The sequence below is a fragment of the Hyalella azteca genome, unplaced genomic scaffold (genome assembly GCF_000764305.2).
Source record: "Hyalella azteca isolate HAZT.00-mixed unplaced genomic scaffold, Hazt_2.0.2 contig4627, whole genome shotgun sequence".
Taxonomy (NCBI): domain Eukaryota; kingdom Metazoa; phylum Arthropoda; class Malacostraca; order Amphipoda; family Hyalellidae; genus Hyalella; species Hyalella azteca.
In genome coordinates, this window is record NW_025934840.1 from 686,735 (window position 1) to 698,059 (window position 11,325).

Genomic DNA, 11,325 nt, shown 5'->3' on the forward strand with positions numbered 1-11,325 from the left:
TATATTTTTTTTAATTGAAGCCCTGATGGACGTGACGTTGGTCGGCCATTTATACCCCGCAGTCATAGGCGGACTACAGTATGAAATTTCTGTAGCAAGCTTGACCATGTTCAACAATTATGCAAATTAGCATCTCAGAATTTTTATTAAAAATAATTAATGTACAGTATATAGACACTTTCCCGAGCAACACGTGTTTTGCTCATGATTCCATGCTTAAGGTTCAGCATTGAGCTTTATAATTAAAGTGAAAATGTCTGCGAAAAGAAGTAGAAACTGTTGTATGTTAAATAGAATCGGCTGCATACGAAAAATATAAAAAACTTTTATATACGAATGAAAAAAGAAACAAATTCCTTTAATTCAATTTAAATTGAATCAAACCTAAATAAGTCCAGCAGCTATCTCAATCAATCGTCAGTTATGGAAAGATCGGGTTCCAAAGGCCGGATCCCTTGTGAATCAAGTCACGAAAAGTTCAAGAATCGGCAACAGGCCATGGGCCTATTTCTTCAGTGCCGACACTTAAATTCTATTCTATTCTATTCAGATAGGTGTATTTGTTCTAAACGCGTCTGGCTATGGGAAATATTTAGATATTAATGAAGAATACCGATGATTATCAAATGAGATATTAGGTCTTATTATATATGCTGATTATTGAGCGCCGACAATAATGTTTATAATAGCGGTTTATGTTTATAATTATGAAATAATAGTAATTAGATATGGATCACGGAGATATTGTACTGATGTACAAGTAACCGAACAAACAAAATAATAATAACAAATGAATAAACAATGAGAATGACCGTTGTAGGAAGATAGTCTAGAGGAGGGAGGAGGTGGGCAGAGAATTGCTCGAGTGTCGCACCTGCTGCGCCGGAGGCAGTGAGAACACTTGTGCTCATCAGTCGCCGTCTACTGTACCGCGTCCTGCTCGAGCCGCGACTACTGCTGGATACATTCTAGTCTTTAATGTTCCAGTAACGTTATTTTTTCCAGTATCAGTCGCCGTCTACTGTACCGCGTCCTGCTCGAGCTGCGACTACTGCTGGATACATTCTAGTCTTTATTGTTCCAGTAACGTAATTTTTTCCAGTATCAGTCGCCGTCTACTGTACCGCGTCCTGCTCGAGCCGCGACTACTGCTGGATACATTCTAGTCTTTAATGTTCCAGTAACATAATTTTTTCCAGTAACATTACTTTTTACGCAAACATAATTTTTTCCATGAACATAATTTTTTCCATGAACATGATTTTTTCCGTGAACATGATTTTTGCCATGAGCATAATTTTTTCCATGAATATAATTTTTTACAATGAACATAATTTTTTCCATGAACATGATTTTTTCCATAAACATGATTTTTTCCATAAACATGATTTTTTCCATGAGCATAATTTTTTCCTTTAACTTAATTTTTCCATTAACACAATTTTTTCATGAACGTAATTTTTTCTAGTAACATAATTTTTTCCATGAAGCATAATTAAGTAAACACTGTTCCCTGAACAAGTTCCCTAATAGTGAAAAATGTTCACTGAACATAATTGAATGTTCATGGAGCCCATGAATGTAAATGTAAATGTCGTTTCGTTCAATTTTTCCAATATTGGTAAAATATATTCTCCTTTTGCCGACCTTGTCAGACAAATTTGATTAAATCTGGTCATATTGAGTTCGGTTATTAATTAGCTAGCATGAGATTATTTCGAGACAGATTTTGCAGCTGTCTAAATAACATGAAAAGTCTCAAAACTTGTTCAACTAATTTTTGCTCGTAATTCTTTAGTAATTTCATAAAATTTTGCATATGATTGTAGTTTGTATAATTCTATAGGATTCTTATGAATCCCGAACTGTCCTGACTTTTCTTCCTCCGTTGAGCGTGGGCCATATACAAATTATGATTCGTCAGCTTACCGTACTGGGCCTTTCAAAAGAAGTTAAGAGATAGTAAGTTCATCAGCCAATCATTGACGGCCTTTCGAGCAAAATTCACCAATCATAGACAAGAAATTAGTGCGTAAGTACTTACGTTCACTTAGCGAATTTTGAAAGTATGGCTGCTGATCATGACGATGATCAGCTAAGCTCGCGCTTGATCTGCAACGTGACTGGACAGATTTTTTCATGCTAAATAAAGAATGTTTGCAATTCTTTATGTGACTTTACGGTCACTTTTACAATTTACAAAAAAGTGAAAAATCAATTACAGATGATGAATGTTTAATCTGATTAATATTCTTAATTCCATTCACAACCATTTTGTAATATAATACCACTCAGTTTAAGATTCTTATTAAACCTTATAATATCAATGTGAATTTACCATCAGTATACTATCTCCATCACTCATATCTAATAATGTAACAGCAGATTATTATGGAATAAACTGCCAACCAATACTCGTTCATTGAATCGAATTACAGGAAACTGCCTGACTGCATGGCTAATTAAAGCGAATACCTACAAATTTTCATTTGTTGTCATCTTCTTCCTTGCGAATTTAGTTTATCCCCGCATTTTATTAATTATTGTCCAGATAGGATAAATCATGAGTCAATAATAAATATTATCCCAGGTCTAAACTGTTCGAGAAATTAAATTCAATTATTAGGCCAGTCTTGGTGAAAAGAATTTTATTTGAAACAGAAGCTGTCTGACCTCAGTCTGTATTTCACGTATTTCCTCAGCCTGTATATTTTAAAAATTTAAGCGGTTGGCATTTCTTGTTTTTTTCCTATTTATTATGGTCTTCATGTAATCAATTAAATTACCGTCCAGGATTATTTTTCGATGATAAAATCGTAATAGACCTAACCTGTCCTTATTTGGCTGACACGTTTGCAAGGTCTGCTCATTGTCGGATGTTCGGGGTTAGACTTTAATGCTGCAACGCTGAAGTAATTCATCAAATGCTGAATATAGCATAACTTAACCCAGACTATGTTTATCCCAATTCCCGAACGTGACGGTGATGCACAATTCCCAGAATTGGCCCATGCGCAGTGCTCCATGGATCAGTTGTTCGCCACTTCTTTAGCTCGGCTTCTAAAAAATATCCTGTTGCTATTTTGGGGCCGTAAATTTGTCCGAGACGTCTTTTTATCTGAAAAAAGGAGTGAGGTTAAACCAACCCAAATTTCGTTTAAATAAAATTTTGGGTTAGTCCCAATTCAAAATATTTCCTTTCCATACATATTTGAATACAGATGAAGTCGAAACATCTTCGATAACCTAAACACGACCGGAAGATTTGAAGGGTTCATCGAAATTTTTGCAAAAATGTGAAAAATATAGTTCGACATTGCGCATTTTAGGCACTACGTTTTATTCATGAAAGATATAGCAATTATAAAAGAAAATTGCGCAACTTGAATGACGAGTGGGCTTGGGATACAGACGAGTGGGCTTGGGATACAGTTTTGGTCATTTCATATTCGAACCCGCATAAATAGCTCTGTAAATGAAGCCGTAACTGAGAAATTTCTGGCGCCCTAAACACGAGAAAAATGTTGATATAAGTTTATGCAGAGTGTTTTTTTATGAATTTGGGAGTTTCAAATAGAATCCACATATCCTGTGAGCGATCGAAAAGCGACCGGCAGTGGATATGTTCATCGTTTTTACAGGTTATAACTACCATACGCAAGAGAAAACTTCAACTTACGAGACAATCACAATCCGACACTTAACTTGTCAGAGGTTTGTCGCTTCCCATGACCTGTTGACGAACTAAAGATGAATTATTAAAAAATGCAGTATATAATATAATATAATAATAATAACGGTTTCAGCGTTTATTAGGCCGTAGGCCTGTCGCCGATTCATAACATCGCAGAACATTCACAGCATTTTGCGATCTCTAGCTCGCAACTCACTGCTACAATTCTGCTTTGCTTTAACCGCCCGGCCTCCTTGCCGATTCTGACCAGAAACTGGCACACAGAGCTGGGATCGAACCCGCGCCTCACTGCTCCAATCCTGGTACTTCGAACTTTAACCACTGGGCCACATTGCCTCAATACTGGGGCCACCCTGCCTCAGTATAAATCAACAATAATAAAAAGTCATAAAAAATATTCAATGCACCGTTCGATAAAACATATATGTAAGGTGGACTTATTGAAACCTTACATTACTAGATCCATTTTTTAATGAATTGGATTCCTACGTGAAGTTGTTAGGGGAGCGTCTGAGTGGTGAAAAAAAAACTTTTTTATGTACGGACGGATCACTTTAAAACTTGGTACACCTAAGTAAAACAGAATTCTAAGACTTTTTTGTTCGTGACAATTTTTCGAAAAAATTAAAGAAAACGTGAAATTCTTAGAAAACGGCAAAAAGGGGGTACTATAGAAATCTATCTCCTCCTAGGATTTTGAATCTACAACATCGAGACGCATATCACTCGATGTGTAATGACCATATATATCGATTCGCCTTCGCTTTTTTCGAATTTCGAATTTTGTGGATGGGGGAGCATTTTTCGCAAAATTTTTCGATTCCCCTATTTTCAAAATATTTTCAAAACTATAACGAAATTGAAAAAACGCAAAGACCAATCTCTAGATATTTTAATTGCGAATCGAATGGTATATGTCTAATCGCTGTAACTTTAAAATTCTAGGAGAAGATAGGTTTGCCGTGACAATAAGTGTTAATGTTCAGTAGAGCTCGACAAATTCCCGCGCGCATTGGAATAGGCACTCAAGGTAGCAAGGAAATAAAACTAAACGTTACTGGAGCTTGATTCCAATCAAGGATGGTGGGAACCACTGCATGCACACCACAACGTACAACGCCAGGCGGGTAACTGAACTGCAGCTCAAGCAGACACTCTATTTAGGTGCTCAGCAGCTAATTTCCCCCCTATCTGAAATGTTAGAGAACTCCCCCACACCACACCCTCCCTTTCGGAATCTGTCGTGAACGCATAAATCAACGTACAGGGATGGTTTTGGTACCGTTGGATAGCTCAGAGTGTCCGCTCTAAGATGAGACTAAAAACCGGAAAAGCCAATCTCTCGATTTTCCACCCACACGCTCGCCTTAAAAGTTCCTCTATTTTGAAAGTATTCATTTTGATTAAAAATATTTTATTAACGTCATGCGTTTCACAGCAAACTTCTTAATTCAAGCTCCCAAATTTTGGAGTTGACTTGTATCTCCGTGTTTGAAAGGTATCACTTGACCGCCAAATGGTGTAATGGATAAATGGAGTTCAGAGTCGGTGGTCCTCGGCCCTCGCTGCGCTGGTCAGTGCCAGGCTGGATCAATCTTGAATACAGAGTTTACCTCTGGGTATTTCCTCTCCAATGATTATGCTGCTAATGGCAAACATTAGGCATTTCTGATAAAGTTCCATGGATTGAGCAGTTCTAAGTAGGCTAATGCCTTTTTTCCCCCGACTGCATGTGATGATGTGGATTTCCGATTCTCCGTGACACGGTGACGGTAACGACATTGCCATTCAATCCGCCCATTCTGGATAATCTTCATTAGTCGATTATCCGTAACTTAACAATTTTTTCAATGAACATGTTTTGAAATAAAATTAGGTCAACTATTGCAGCCTTGCAGGAAAGTCTCACAGTTTCAATAATAGCTACAAAGTAGGCGTCACGAAATGAGATACCTAGTAAACTCTGATTCTTTTATGGCATGTGTGACGCAGCGACGGTGTGATGACGTTGCAGTTGCACATTGTAAATTTGTAATGGCAGTGAACATTGAACCACTGAACAATAACCAATTTCACAATAACTGGATTTGATCCACTCAGAGATTTCAATGATGGAAAGACATGTCAGAATTTAAGTACATCTTAAATCTTGATGTGCATCCATCCCATCCAGTCTCCATTCTTGACTCTCCAGATATGATTTATTCATGTTTTTTGCACAATTTTGACTCATGTTTTTTAACTTTTTATCATATGACATACCGTAAAATGAGGTACCTAACTTAGACCGGCGGGGTAACTTAGACCACTTTTTGTTTTTTTAACAAAAACCCCCACAACTCAAAAACTATTTGACATAGAAAAATTTTGTCAACGGGCATTAAAGCCCATATACCGAGGCTACATAACACAATAGAAAGATTTAAAAAGTTTGCATATCTAATAGGTTGAAAAATAAAAAATGTGACCCACAAAAAAAAGCTATTATTTAAAGCCTGTCAGAGTACCCCCTCCAATTTTTTTATTTTTTGGTTAAATAACTCCAGGTTTTGATGCATTGTAGTAGAACTCTTCTAGTTACATATGCAAATGACAAATTTTAGGAAAGTGTCATAGTTTGCAAATGGGATTGGGGGGCGCTGGCCCGCGCCGCCCCCAAATGGGATAACTTAGACCACCTAATGTCAGCCCTGACGGGGTAACATAGACCGGCTTGGAAGTTAATATAAAATTACCATATATAACATATTTTATGTTTGACAGCCTATTTATGTTTTTTCTTTATATTTCAGACTCTACAGAGTCTTATATATGGTAATTTTAACTTAATTTCCAACTTCCAAGCCAGTCAATATTACCCCATCAAGGCTGCCATTAGGTAGTCACATTCCCCTCATTATGGGGTGGCACCCCCCATTTGGCCATTTGCAAACTATGACACTTTCCTCAAGTTTGTCATTTGCATATGTAACTAAAAGAGTTCTACTACAATGCACCAAAACCTGGAGTTATTTTAGTGATTTGGACCATTGATGGGGTGACTTGGACCATTGATGGGGTGACTTGGACCATTGATGGGGTGACTTGGACCATTGATGGGGTGACTTGGACCATTGATGGGGTGTCTTGGACCATTGATGGGGTGACTTGGACCATTGATGGGGTGACTTGGACCATTGACAGGTTGACTTTGACCATTGATGGGGTGACTTGGATCATTGACGGGATTTGGACCGTTGATTGGGCGACTTAGACCATTGATGGGGTGACTTGGAAGTTAGACTGTTGTGATATTTAAGAAAAGAAAACCCTAAACTCTAAAAGTTCCTTCATTACAAAAATTGTGTTGATGCCTCTTGAAGTATCACGAGATAACCTATAAATGCAATATAGGAAATGCAATATGCATTTACTATGTGACTATTTCTATCACAAAAAATAATCACTAAAAATGGTCCAAGTCACTGTTTACGGTAATTTGGACACCATATTTGTATAAAAAATCTTATGCACTTTTTCAAATGGAAGAATTTGGAAATGCTCAAAAGTCAGTTGTTGCTTGTTATAGCAAAATAAATTTTTATTTTTAAACATTGGCAGTTTTTTTTCATATGTTTTCATGCATAAAACATTCAAGATTTAACGTATCAAAATAAGAATAAATATCAAGCATAATCTAAATAAAAACCTTGTATTTCTAAAACTGGAATAATGTAACTCCAAAATCTTCAACCACAATTGATTAAGTTGGTCTTTGTAAAGTGAATTTCTTGTTATACATTAGAAATGTAAATACCTGGATTTTTCAAATAGCAAATTTTCCATAATAATCTTTTCTTCTTCAGATAACAAACAAAAGCTAAGAACTAGAAAATATCATGACTTTTCTCAGGATGACTCAGGCAAAGCCATCAAAGCTTGCCATGTTAGCATGTCACTCAGGCATGCCTGTAGTGACTGTAGAACATCTGGTGCAACCTTGGCTTAAAAGATTAAAAACATATTATATATTATTCTTTATACATTTAATAAATTATATTATATTATTGGATGCTTATCAAAATTATAGTTCACCAAACTGACAAAGAGTTGCTACTTTGGGACAAGAAAGAAGTGTTGTTTTGTCAAGGACTATTTGCTATCCTGGTAATTTCATGACAGGAGTGTTGTCCTTGTATATTATGTTACAATACACTATGTATTTTAGTATTCATAGTCCTTGTATATTATGTTTATGGCCCTCGTGTATATACAGCACAAGGCATACAACATACAAATTTTTAAAAATATTTAAGAGAGATTGTAGTATTAAGATATGTACACATCTGAACAAGATGTGTACATATCTTAATACTACTTCTTGTAGTATTAAGACTTCTTTCTTGTCCCAAAGTAGCAACTCTTTGTCAGTTTGGTGACTACAGTGGCTGCTATATACTTGCACTACAGTGCTATATACTTTTGATACTTATGAATGTATAATGTTTGAATTGGCAAGATTGGAGTTAGACTGTAAGCCTGGTAGCTGGTTTTGTTATGAAGAAAGTAACTTATAATGTGACTGCTTCTAGTTAATTGACTTTGATCTTGTAGTTTTAGCTTCATTTTTAGTGGATTATAACCCTCATAAATTGTTCAGATGCACATATCTTAATGTTGCCAAATTTCTGTATATAATCCTATAACTTATAAACATACCTATATAATTAACAATATTAATTACCTCTATTTTGTGTGATTTAGACTAAGAATAATATTTTCTATATGATTATAAATAATTTAATTAGACTTTAATAATAATTATCAAATGCAAAATTGAATAATTCATTTCATCATGTGTTGAAAGAAGAATATACAATGGTTATTTATGAACCCAAGTGCCTGAATTTGGAACCGGAATTTTAGATCAGACCAATAATCGTACATGCCTTAAGACCTTGAAATCCTTCAGGTAATGAAGGAATTGGAATTCATATTGGGCACTGTGCATGGCCATGCTGATGTACCACCTTTGACGCCTATCATGCGTCATCCATCAGTAACACCAAGAAATGCACTGCGATGCAGAGGTTCCACAGTCTGCAAACACTGGTTGGTATTGAAGAGTTACTGGAAATTCTTTTGCATGGCCTATTCTTCTCAGTATTTTTCTCCTTACTATAAATCTTTCTAAGTATGAAAATATTTGTAGTCATTTGTCTCTCAGCCATTTAGGCTCCCAATTCAATACTGATGAATTGGTTGTAGTTGAGCACAAGCCTATTAGCCAAACAAAGTATTAATTAAATTTATTGTGTGCAGGTTGCTGTCTTGGGCTCCTTGACCGCGTGGGAGTTGAAGGAAGTAGGTAACCTCCTGCCACTACATCGCTGCTGGCTTTCATTCTACTCTGAAGAAGCTCCTTAGTATCAATTGATGGGGTGACTTGGACCATTGATGGGGTGACTTGGACCATTGATGGGGTGACTTGGACCATTGATGGGGTGACTTGGACCATTGATGGGATGACTTGGACCATTGATGGGATGACTTGGACCATTGATGGGGTGACTTGGACCATTGATGGGATGACTTGGACCATTGATGGGGTGACTTGGAAGTTAGACCATTGTGACATTTAAGAAAGGAAAACCCTAAACTCAAAAACTTCCTTCATTATGAAACTTTTGTTGATGACTCTTTGAAGTACCATATTATGAGATAACTATAAATGCAATCTAGGAAATGCAATATCCATTTACTATGTGACTATTTCTATCACAAAAAGTAATCACTAAAAATGGTCCAAGTCACTGTTTACGGTATTTTTGACATGATATTTGTATAAAAAATCTTATGCACCTTTTCAAATGGTTGAGTTTAGAAATGCTCAAAAGTCAGTCGTTGCTTGTTATAGCAAAATAAATTTTTATTTTTAAACATTGGCAGTTTTTTTCATATGTTTTCATGCATAAAACATTCAAGATTTAACATATCAAAATAAGAATAAATATCAAGCATAATCTAAATAAAACCCTTGTATTTCAAACTGGAATAATGTAACTCCAAAATCTTCAAGCACAATTGATTAAGTCAGTCTTTATAAAGCAGCTTTCTTGTTATATATTAGAAATATAAATACCTGGATTTTTTCAAATGGTAAATTTATCATAATAATCTTTTCTTCTTCAGATAACTAACAAAAGCTAAGAACTAGAAAATATCATGACTTTTCTCAGGATGACTCAGGCAAAGCCATCAAAGCTTGCCATGTTAGCATGTCACTCAGGCATGCCTGTAGTGACTGTAGAACATCTGGTGCAACCTTGGCTTAAAAGATTAAAAACATATTATATATTATTCTTTATACATTTAATAAATGATATTATATGATTGGATGCTTATCAAAATTATAGTTCACCAAACTGATAAAAAGTTGCTACTTTGGGACAAGAAAGAAGTGTTATTTTGTCAAGGACTATTTGCTATCCTGGTAATTTCATGACCCAAGTGCTGTTGTTATTCTTGTAATTTGTGTATTGATAGCCCCAGTATGTATATATTGTGTGAATAGACTATGTATTGAGGTATTCATAGTCCTTGTATATTGTGTTAATAGCCCTTATGTATATACAGCACAAGACATACAACATACAAACTTTTACAAATATTTAGGAGAGATTATTGACATGCTATATACTTATGAGTGTATAATGTTTGAATTGGCAGGATTGAAGTTAGACTGTAAGCCTGGTAGCTAGTTTTATTAAGAGGAAAGTAACTTATAATGAGACTGCTTCTAGTCAATTGACTTTGATCTTGTTGGTTTCGCTTCATTTTGAGAGATTATTATACTCATAAAATTGTTCAAGTGTATCTCAATGTTGACAAATTTCTGTATATATTCCTATACCTATAGACATTTAAAATTGACAATATTAATCACCTATATTTTGCATGATTTAGATTAAGAATAATATTTTTCTACATGATAATAAAGCATTTAATTGGCTTTCAACAATAATTTTCAAATACAAAATTGAATAATTCATTTCATCATGTGTCAAAAGAAGGATGTATAAGGGTTATTTATGAACCCGAGTTCTTGAAATTGGTATTGGAGTTTTGATAATAATTGGTAATGATTGTACATGCCTTAAGACCTTGAAATCCTTCAGGTAATGAAGGAATTGGAATTCATATTGGGCACTGCGCATGGCCATGCTGATGTACCACCTTTGATGCCATCATGCGCCATCCACCAGTAACACCAAGAAATGCACTGCGCTAAAGGTGGCTCCACAGTCCCCAAACACAGGTTGGTATTGAAGAGTTGCTGGAAATTGGTTCTCATGGCCTACTGAACTGTCCGTCCCCTTGGTTGGTGCCCCTGCAGGACCAGGAATTGGTTCTCATGGCCTACTGAACTGTCCGTTCCCCTTGGTTGGTGACCCTGCAGGACCAGAAATTGGTTCTCATGGCCTACTGAACTGTCCATTCCCTTTGGTTGGTGACCCTGCAGGACCAGCAATTGGTTCTCATGGCCTACTCAACTGTCCGTTCCCCTTGGTTGGTGACCCTGCAGGACCAGGAATTGGTTCTCATGGCCTACTCAACTGTCCGTTCCCCTTGGTTGGTGACCCTGCAGGACC

The 11,325-nt window shown here is 36.1% G+C and overlaps 1 long non-coding RNA gene across 1 annotated transcript; it reads left to right on the plus strand.

The window, feature by feature from the left end:
- The first annotated feature begins 7,525 nt into the window (after window positions 1–7,525).
- On the plus strand, window positions 7,526–9,101 carry LOC108665351. Its single transcript, XR_001930435.2, has 3 exons — window positions 7,526–7,840; window positions 8,646–8,785; window positions 8,996–9,101. It is a non-coding gene; the product is annotated as an uncharacterized LOC108665351 (long non-coding RNA).
- Window positions 9,102–11,325: the final 2,224 nt, after the last annotated feature.